Source organism: Corvus brachyrhynchos, unplaced genomic scaffold (assembly GCF_000691975.1).
Source record: "Corvus brachyrhynchos isolate BGI_N302 unplaced genomic scaffold, ASM69197v1 scaffold139, whole genome shotgun sequence".
In the NCBI taxonomy this organism is placed as follows: Eukaryota; Metazoa; Chordata; class Aves; order Passeriformes; family Corvidae; genus Corvus; species Corvus brachyrhynchos.
Window position 1 is genome coordinate 4864232 of NW_008246062.1, and position 10693 is coordinate 4874924.

The 10693-nt window shown below is 40.1% G+C and overlaps 1 long non-coding RNA gene across 4 annotated transcripts in view; it reads right to left on the reverse strand.

The window, feature by feature from the left end:
• Positions 1–2166: 2166 nt before the first annotated feature.
• Positions 2167–10693, reverse strand: part of LOC108449710 — a 49113-nt gene continuing 40586 nt past the window's right edge. For all 4 annotated transcript variants that reach the window (XR_001865978.1, XR_001865979.1, XR_001865980.1 and 1 more), the window contains 2 exons: positions 4529–4637; positions 2167–3222 (listed from right to left, as the gene is read on the reverse strand). This is a non-coding gene — a long non-coding RNA (uncharacterized LOC108449710). The remainder of the gene's footprint in view (positions 3223–4528; positions 4638–10693) is intronic.

The following is a 10693-nucleotide window of genomic DNA, read 5'->3' on the forward strand; positions in this document are numbered from 1 at the left end:
CCTCACCACCTTCACAGGGAAGAATTTCTTCCCAGTATCTAATCTAAACCTGCCCTCTTTCAGTTTGAAGCTGTTCTACTGTGTCCTATCACTATGGACCCTTTCAAAACTCCCTCTCCAGCTCTCTTGGAGCCCCCTTCTGCACTAGAAGGGGCTCTAAGGTCTCCCTAGAGCCTTCTCTTCTCCAGGTTGAATAGCCCCAGCTCTCTCAACTGCTCTCTTTTCCATCTGCTCTAGTCTGCTAGAGAGGTTTGCCTCAGTCACAGCACCCACAATGCACTGAGTCAAAACTGTCTTTTACTTTCCCTCTATTCCTGTGACATCAACTCCAGTCTCCACAGCAGACAAAATTGTCTGGTGCCATAATGCTTCGGTAAAGGCTTGCAAATCTCTGTTTGCTGGGTGCTGCGGCAGGAGGCAGCTGGAGCACCAATGTACCCACTTTGCCACCAGACTGTCTCACTGAATCTCCTAGCATGCATCTCCTGTGCACAACCCACTGCTGTGCAACAGCAGGGACCGGACACCCCCCAGCAGACACAGACTGGAGGCAGCCATAGCAAGGCAATGCTTGTCCCGAGCCATGCTCTCTCACTTTCGATTTTGCTCTTTTCCCAGCAGAGGCAACCACATCCCATTACAACAACCAGGTGAAAGGTGAGCTGGATGTTCTGAGAAGAGGACAGGCAAGAAGGCACTTAGTGTGACTTTCCAGAGCATCCCTGTCAATCACCCCCTGATACCGAGGTGAGGTAAGCTGTCACAGCTTCTGTCCAATCCTGTGACCCCACAGCCCAGCACAGTCTGGTGGGTCCAGCACAGGGTGACAGCATGGCAAAGTTGCTGTGAAACTGCATCAGCCTGAGGTTTGTGCTGGGGCCAAAGGGTGGGAGGATGAGGAGGATGCCAGCCAGCACTGGCCCTGGAGCTGTGGTCAGGGTTTCTGTCCCCAGGACCTTCCACATTCATTTTGATTATGTGACCCATCATCCCTGAGAAAAAAACATGTTTATTTTAGCATGTTGTCATGGTGACCACTAGTCTTGCCAACGGATACCGACTTGCAAAGCATCGTTATTTTTGTAACTATTCTTACAGGTGAAATCTCACCAGCTGTACTCATATGTTATCTGCCTGCCCCAGCATCTCTTCTTTACAGGAGTCAGGATCAGACACCTCAGAAATTCCATAACACGCCATTTACAAAATCCTGACCATAGATGAGGTTTTGTCTACACATCTGCCAACTAGAAAAGTCACACACCCACTTTAAAAAAAAATACTGCAAATGTCTATGTCCATGAAACTCAATTTTTCTTCTTTTTTTCAAACAACAACCTGCATAGGATGCTGAGTGACACTGCAGAGTATTCACCAAACTTTTGACAGACCAGTCACAGAAAACATTTTGCAGGATTCATAGAGCTCATTTACTTTTCGAGGGAATCCAAACAAAATGCAACTCCCCTGCTAAAATTAAAGCAGTTTTACATTACAAGGCTATCCAAATAAGATGCAATTTCCCTGCTGATATTAAAGAGGAGTTCCCAGGAGATGCTGTGTGTGCAAGGCCAGTCCCAAATGTCCCACTTGCAGCAGAGCTCTCATAGTCCCATATACCACACTCTGCATCTTTAGAAATCCTTTAATGACTACCTGCCTACTTTGGCACTTCTCTTCTAGTTGTTGACATTTCTGAGGTCAGTCAGGTTGTTTCTGAACAGCAGTCTTGGGTTTTTTTGGGGATATTTTTTTTTATTAAATAATCTTTCTATGTTCCCTTACCCTAAAGTCATCTATTTTGTCTCTGAGGGCATCGTGCTCACCTTCTGATCTTCATGCTCTCCATGTCTCTCTCCCACACACTGCAAAAGTCAGCAGGAGCTGACCTTTCTCCTCACCAGCTGTCTGACCTGGCTGGCGTTCCTGAACAGCGGAATTATTGCCTTGTGGGGCTTTTCTATTTGTCTTCCCCATCTATCTTAAAAATAAACATGGACCAAATGACAAAAACTCATACACTACCAGTCTGTGCTGCAGGCAGTTACACAGTTACAGTGATTGGAAAACACATGGAGCAGGGATTGATTAAAATATCACGGGCCAATGGCATTATGCATCTTATTTCCTTCACAGATGTAGTCCTAAAAGTATTCTAGGACAGGCTTGAGAACATGGTGATAATCTTTTATTTATAGTGATTAAATTGTTAGCATGATGAAAATTTATATCCTTGTTTCTGAGTGCCACTGCTCATTTCCAAAATCTCTCTTTTGGGTGGAAGATATTTTTATTACTAGCTTCACTTACAGTAGGATCAACACAGATGAGGTCTAATAGGCAATGCTAAGATATAAATAGGAATGCAAACAGGTAAAGAAAATAACATTATCACACTTTTTAAGTGAGAAACTGAGGTATAGAGAAATCAGCTGTGGGTATCAACTACCTGGAAGTGCTCTCTCCAGTTAATTTAAAGAGTTCCACAAAATTCACCTGGAAAATCTGTTGTAAAACAGTGAGTTCAATCTTGATTTTCAGAATCCTAGATCACTACCTCAAGAAAAAATAATCCCATTTTAGATGCAAAACAAAATTCAGAGATAAGACAGAATATTTGTATTGCCAATGGAAATGCTTGGATAAATATGATACCACCTAGATGATGAAATATGACACTGTCTAGATATGTTGGATAAAATCATTACATCATGATTCAAAAATGCAGCAGAAGAAGATAGCAGATGCTTATGCTCATCACTTCATTAGATGTTCTTTCTGAGAACATGGTCTGAGCCACGTTTTTAGCCAGTGGGTTTTGTGACACTGAGCTGGGAACTCTTCAAACATTGGTGCTGTGTTATGGTAAGCTGTGTCTCATGATGTCTTGCTGTTTGAGAAGGTAAGACCTTGAAACAAATCACAAAAATAGACATGAAACTGACAATAAAAGCCCAAGAGCATGGTGGATTTGGACTTTTCCAGGTGATATACCCAATCTGTAGATCAGAATTTGTCTGCAGAAGAGAAGCGATACAGGCAGTGCTGGACTGCATGAAGCCAGTGGTCAATTCGATCCAGTATGCCACCTGATAGGGATCAAGGAGGCATCAGAAGAAGCTTCAAGACATTTCTCTCATGAGGGAACTTTCCTGCTTCCCCATAGAAGGTTAAGGTCTTCTCAGTCCTGATGTATAAGGATTTATCTCTGTTCTCTTGCTCCTGTGGAAAGAAAACTGTTCTTTACCGTTTATAGAGTATTCTGCAGACTATCTGGTGAGTAAGGAGCTTTCATCACATAGACACAAAAACAGAGAGAGTTTTATGGGGTGTGTTTCATTCCTGTTGGGTGCCCACCAGCCATGACTACTGCCCTTTGGGCCACACAATCAACCTCCTCACTCATGAAGATGAATGTCGTATCAGCCCTGCAGTAAGCCATCATCTATTCTTGAGAAACAAAGAGAGTATATAGCATGACCTTCCTTGAAATATTGGATCTATTTACACGGGTTTGCATGGACCACATTACTTATGAGTCACCAAGGGGAAACTGAGCTCCTTGTAGATAAAGCGATCAGTGCAAACCACTGTAAATAAATCTGAAATTTCTATGAAGGTCGCACTGTGTCTGATTTATACTTCAGCACCCTATGAAATAATGTTGACCAGGTAAGTGGTTTTCAATTATTATTTTTTTTTTTTTTAATCACATAAGAAAAGGGAAAAAACCACCCCTTTTTTGTAGGATAAGGGACTGCTCTATTTTAAAGTGTATCTGGTTAGAGAGATGACACATGCTCAGGAAGTAAGTTATTGTCTGGCATAAGGCTAAATGTTCCTGGACCTGATTCTGCCACCCAAACTAACCAGGATGACTTGAATGGGCATACAGGGCAGAGTCAAACCCAGCAGCAGCCACAGATGATCCTTAGACAGTTTGAAGCACCATTTTCCTGATTAATCTATACCTTTATTTTCATTATTAATCCCAGTATAGGTCAAGCCTGAGTGAAACTTTTGTATCACTAAGGCAGGAGCTATCATTAGCACAGGCATTTGGTCTTGCAAGGCAAGAAATGCTCCAGTGGCCATAGTATGGGAGTGGAAGTCAGGAATGTTGCTTTTGTCATTAATTTGCTTTGTGACCAGTTTGACTTCCCCTTCCACCTTTCATCTGACCTGTCTGTTAAAGCAGGCAAGCCCCTGGTATTGGAAGAGACTAATTGATGCAATTAGGAGCAATAACATGAGGACTCCATTTCAGGTTCAGGGATATTGATAGGCTTTCTACTTGCTGCCCATAATGTCACTGGAAGGTAAAAATGGTATCTAGTAAGTGAATTTGATCACCTTGTATGTCCTTCTGAGCCCCAAAATGCAAGTTTTAGTGTTCTAAATAGGGTAAAATAAAAATAATTTTAGAGCACCTAAGGTTAGCACAGGAAGAAAAATATTTTGAGAACTACAGCAAGGTTGAACTTGCCTGGCCTGTTACTCATTCTCAGAGAAGTAAGTTATACTTAACACAGTAGAAAGTCAAGATTCAGGAAGATTGAGAGGGTCTTCAGAGACACTAAGTAGCCTCGGTGATCACGGCAGATGAACTTCAAATCTGGCAAGAACAATGGTGCTCTCTGGAAAAGGAGAAAATTTGAGTTACTTTGTGACTTCCATAATTTCAGGGAAACATGTTTTCTTTAAAATTTCCAAGAAAATATGCGCAGTGCTCAAACTTCAGCCCAGTTTTTAATGTTCTTAATAAAATGGCCTGAGTTAGAAGCTGATCTGAAGAACAGCCTTCCAGGGAGTCTGGCTACAATAAGGTTTTTCTAAACCAGACTGAGATTCTAAAAACAGATTGGTTAATTTAAACCTGACTGGGACCAGCCTTTTGCCAGCCTCAGCAGTTCTGCCACACCTCAAGACCTTTTATCAAATCTATGCCTCAGCAAATTTAAATGCTAGTTTAACTGCTGTTGTTAGTTAAATGACAGTTAATTACATCCTTGTAGCTCAGATTAATCGCTTTAGCATATGAGTAGCTTACACATTGGACAGGATGTATCAGAAATGTCTCTGGGAAAGCTGAGTCAGAGCAGCAGTTTTCCCTTCACTGTAAAACCACCCTTCTGCCCTACCAAGGGCAAACCTGAGCACCCATCAGCCCTCCAGTGCCATCCTCAGGCACAGGAGGTGTCTCCGCTGGGCTGGTCACTGCCTTCTCAGGGAAAGGATTGAACACAGCCACAGGACCGGCAAAAACACTGGAACAGGTTCCCTGAAGAGGTGATAGATACCACATCCCTTGAAACCCTCAAGGTTAGGTTGGATGGGGCTCTGAGCAGCCTGGTCTAGATGAAGATGTCCCTGGTCATCGCAGAGGTGTTGGACTAGATGACCTCTAAACGTCCCTTCCAACCCAAACTGTGCTTTGATTCTATAGGATTGGAGACTAAAAAACTGATAAAGTAGAATGATCACATTAAACAGGTGGGGTTTTTTGCTGCTATTATTAACACCATTATGATTGTGTCAGTTCTTCTCACAAGTACCAGGCAGGAAGAAACCCCAAGTTGTCCCGGTCCCTGTGTAAACTCAAATCCACATCCTACAAAACTGCCACTTAAACTTTACAGTTGAATTACATCAAGTGATTGCTATTTAATTTGAGTGTAATGGCTTTAGAGTAATTGCACTGCAAAATCATCTATGCAAAATATTAATTCATCTTTTTATTTATTTCATTTGGCAGTTGGTTTTGCTGCCTTCTCTTCACCTGGATTTATCAGTAGTCTGGTGACCCTCAAAGACCGTTTGAGAAGTGGTACAGCCTTGGCAAGGGCTAAATCCTAGCAGAAGACTCTCTGAAACTCACTGTAAAGCTCTCTCATTCTGTTGCTCCACAGACCCTGCTTCACCATCTGCCTCGTGAATGAGATTTTTTGTTGCTGTATTTCACAGGTTTAAAAATATGGTTATTATGATCCATAAACCAGCTTTCACAGAGATTATGAATTAAGTCCCAAATATTGTACCGATGTGCTTTGTGAAATATATCTCCAACGTCAGAGCATTGCTGCTGTTATGACCCATCTGCATAATATTATCTCAGAGTACTTAAAGGCCTCAAGTTTTGTATTTGCTGCAGGGGATGGGGGAAGTTTTGTTTTGCTATCCCTCGTAGCAGCTCGAGAAGTATAACCTGAAGCCTTAAAGTCAGGTGGGTGAGATAAATTGAAACGGATCTTATTGCTCCCAAACACTCTCCTGGAAACAATGGCATCTTGACATTTTATCAGTCACTCATGCGGTCATTCTCAGCGGTATCAGCCAGAGCTTGAAGGATAGAGCCGTAAAGAAAGGATTGTCAGCCATAAACATTCCTCAAAACCATGAAAGCCACAAATGAAAGCTTAAGTAATGGAGGACGGAATACCCTTGATATTTCAACAATTACCTGCAACAACAGGCTTTGTTCAGAGCCCTGGCCATTTTTTCAAAAGCCTTTAGTTGTCATGGCCAGAATAGGATAGGGGGAAAAAAAGAAAAAAAAAAAAAGAAAAATGGAAAAAAGAAAAAGGAAGAATGAGAAAAAGAGAAGAATCAAAAGCTCTGATGTGAAAAGATAAACTTGAGTGGCTGCATATATGAGGAAGTTTATGGAAATTTTTCATTTTTTAAAAAATCAAGATTTATTGCCAGACAGTAGAATTATTAGGCTTGTAGTGAGATACTTCTTCTTTTTTTTTTCTTTTTTCTCTGAGAGATCATTAGAAAGACATTCATGCTGCTGAGCTGTTACCTCTCTGGTCATTTCGGATGTCAAATTATAGAAGAAAAAAATGACACTTGCAAGCATATGGCAATTTGAAAGAGCTTCAGTAACAGGCAGAAGCAAGAAAGTGGAAAAACAAAAGTGAATTCAACTTCATTACACTTCAGGAAAAATATCATATACATGTGCAGGATTTAAAAAAAAAGAAATCTAGTTTTAAATAGTCTTTGTGCCAATATTTTAGCAATTTAGAGCTCATAGAAACAAAGTAAAATGTAGTGCTTGGTATCCGAGTCGACCCAAACTCTGGAGGCAGCAAACATGAAAGGTTAAATGCTCTAGAAATTGCATTTGTAGAGTTTCTCAACTTAGGAGATTAATAGTTACTCAAATGGATAAATATTAGTAAAGGACCATTAGCAGGGAAAAACACATCAGTGAATCAGAGCTCCCCAGCTTATCAGATCAATTTTAAACAGGTTTATCTTGGACTTTTCCAGCACCTTAATGAGGAACAAATTGGTTTTTTACCCCTTTTTGTTTCCTGAGATTTTGTTGACTTTTTGTTGTTCAGTATATCCAACCATTAATATAAATGGGTCAGTGGCATAAGAGCGTTAATTTTCCTTGCAGGTTCCTGAATACTGTAATTTTATGAAAGTTCCCTTTTATTACTCTGATCATGGTCACCAAAAGTTTAAGAACAAATGAGTTACTGTTGTTTAATGTTTCTTACAAAGGAAGAAGAGACAAACAATGAATATAAATAAATCCAGAAACAGGAGATTAGCTGGTTTTTTTTTCCTTTTATATATATACATATATATACATAGACAATAATGTAAACAGCTAAGCTGGAGTTTGTACACTGGCATGAGTAAACCTGTGGCCCAAAAGAAAAGAATCATACCCTGTGTTTGCAACAAATATTGAACCAGGCAATTGAATAGGAAAGCTCTGTTTTAACTTTTAGATATCTGGAACGTTTTAAAAAACAAAACAAAATTAAACCAAACCAACCAACCAAAAATTACAAAAACAAACAAACAAACAAACAAACAAAAAGAAAAAAAGGAGAGTGATGGAGAGTGATATTTAAAATACAGTTCTTGCTAAAACAACAGAACACACTCATTATACTTTATTAATGGTAGAGCAGAGAGCACAGCAGGCACTCCCTATTTTAACTGCTCGCTTGCTCATGTAGAAACCTGAGTTCATTCAAAGTACTCCAGGACATGCCTGTGGTCCCTCACTGCCATTCCAAAAAAACTGCAGGCTCGCATAAATCCTAGTCCATTTCTGACATGGTGATGTGGATTTCTTAAACACCCAAGATTGTCTCAGATGATTCAAAACACCCAGGGGAAAGAAAGTGGAATTAACTTGGAGAGCGAAACATTCTAAGACATGCAGACATCTGCCTCTGGGCGAGGCATCTCGTTGACTATTGACTTCTGTGGGCTTCAAATGACATTTGGCACCTAAATGCTTCTGCAGAGCTGACTACAGGATCTTTTTCCCTGGGGTACCTCTGTCTGGAGTTCATAACATTGCTCTGCAACCTGAGGGTTGGGTTTTGCTCCTGACCAGTTGAGTAAATCTTGATGATCCATTAGCCACCTTTGCTTTCATTTGGCATTGTATGAGTTTGGTGTATTTAAACCACTGCCTGCAAGGGCTGAATTTCTCTATGCCACTGTAAACGGAGCCCAGATTCCTTTGGACACTGTCAAAGGCTGAGGTAACAGGTTAGTTTCCACAGCCTTCGGATACAGTTTGTCATTTTGGAAGGGTGCTGGCAGATGTTTATGCCCTGAGGTGTCTGTGAGATGGAAAGTAGTTACCTTGTGGACCCGTAAAGTTTCTCATGGAGAAACTTGCCCTCACCTCCATCAGCACTTGTATGTGTCCTGGAGGAGGGACATCATGCAATCCCCTTCTACCCATGGACCTCACAGGCCAGGGACAGCAGCTCATCCTCCTCCCTTAATTTCCTGGCCGTATAAACCTGTCAGGATCCGACAAAAGTCTTACTTTACATAAACCATAACTTCTCACCAAAAAATCCTAACGGGTTTTGACATCAGCAGTTCTTTTATACATAATTTTGACGTAGAAGGTCTAACAGGATAATTCAGAAATCTGTTTATACCAATTGCAGCTGACACACAGATGAAGCTGTCTTTATACATTTTTTCTTACAATCGGCACTGTCTGAGGTCTGCAAATTATCTTAGCAAGTTTAGAAGTTTTCTAAACTGGATTTCTTTTGGATTCATATATTCATCCCATTTTCATGACAAAAAAAGCTTATTTTTGTGTGAATACTTCACGCTTTTATAGGGGAAAGAACAGAGTTACCACGAGGTTAAATGTTGCAGTATAGGTCTGAGCAAGTTGAAATACAAAGCAACACTTCTACTTCCTCCAATGAAATATGCATTTCATCTTCCATGAAGACTTGTTTCTTGCTAGTCTCTGTCAGCAGGAGCCATCAACATAACAGTGTTTTGCTGACCTGTGAAAGAGCTTCTGGTAACCACTACTCAAGAGCTCCATTAGGATGGAATCATTTAAGCTGATTCTGTAACAATGTGAAACTTTTGTAAAATGAGGTTAGGAGGTTGATGCATTTTATATAACCAAATGCAACCATTTTGGGCCTGAACTTGTGAGCTGCTGAATAGTCTCAGCTTCCATTAACATCACAGACATGCTCAGCATTTTATGAGATCAATACCAATGAAATCTAAAATCTTAAGATAATGTTTTAGTTACAGTAATAGCAGTGAAAGTGCATAGGAATTTGAAGGCATTTCCAAAATAAAAGAAACAAAACCCATAGCATGTTTACTTGTTACTGATGACAGTTTCTAGTTAATTTTTTTCTTTGTTTTGCTTTGCCCTGCCTTACCTTACTGTGTCCTTAATCGGGAATAGCTCCTAGAATACATAGTAAAGCTAATCTAATTCATGACTTAATATATTTTTGACACTGTTCCTCAACCAATGACCAAGCATATCAATTTATTAATAATTACTTGGGAAGTTCTAGTTTTTAATAAGTACAACATAACACAGTCAGCCCATTAAATGCAAATGAAAGGTCCAGTAACAAATGTAGATGCAGATCAGAAATCTAGCCTAAAAAGGATGAAGTCCAGTTCCCTGGGGTTTTTCTCAGGAAAGTTTATAATTTAGTCACACATATAAATATACTGAACACTGTTGCAAACCTTGTTGAGTCCAGTTCCATCTAACAGCAGGCAAGTTCCACAGCCATATTCCTCTAATATATACAAATTTTGTCACCTTTTTCAGGCTAAATATATTAATTTCTAGTTTATCCCTATAAAAAAGATCTTGGTGATACCATTAATGCCTATGGCATCTGAACCCATAGAGGTTTTAAGTCTTTTTCTGGAAGATGTTCAAGATCCTCCATTCCTACTGACTACAGAGTCCTGAACAGAGTCCACCAGCAGGATCAGATCTAGGATACCTCCAAAAATTCCATCAGTGCAAGTAGAAACAGCACTGCTAAGAAGCAGGTAAAATTATAGTTTGTGGGAAGTTATAAACCATTTCCCAAAAATATCCTTTCATCTTGAAACTTCTAGTACTTGAACACAGAGATCCCTCCTCTTTCTCAGGCTATTTATCATTTTTAGAGGCTATAAATTATACACACCGAGCACCAATTTTATACACCAACAACCATAACAATGCAGTTGCAAAACAGAACACTCTGAAGGGTATGTTCCCCTTTCAAAAAGGATAAGGAAGAATAATAATGCAATGCCTAGGTCTGCAGTAACATTTTCCATTCAAGGATCTCAAACTGTTATAAAGGAGCCATTAACCTCATTAAACACCTGTGAGACAGGAATCTAGCCATTATCTTCACTGCTT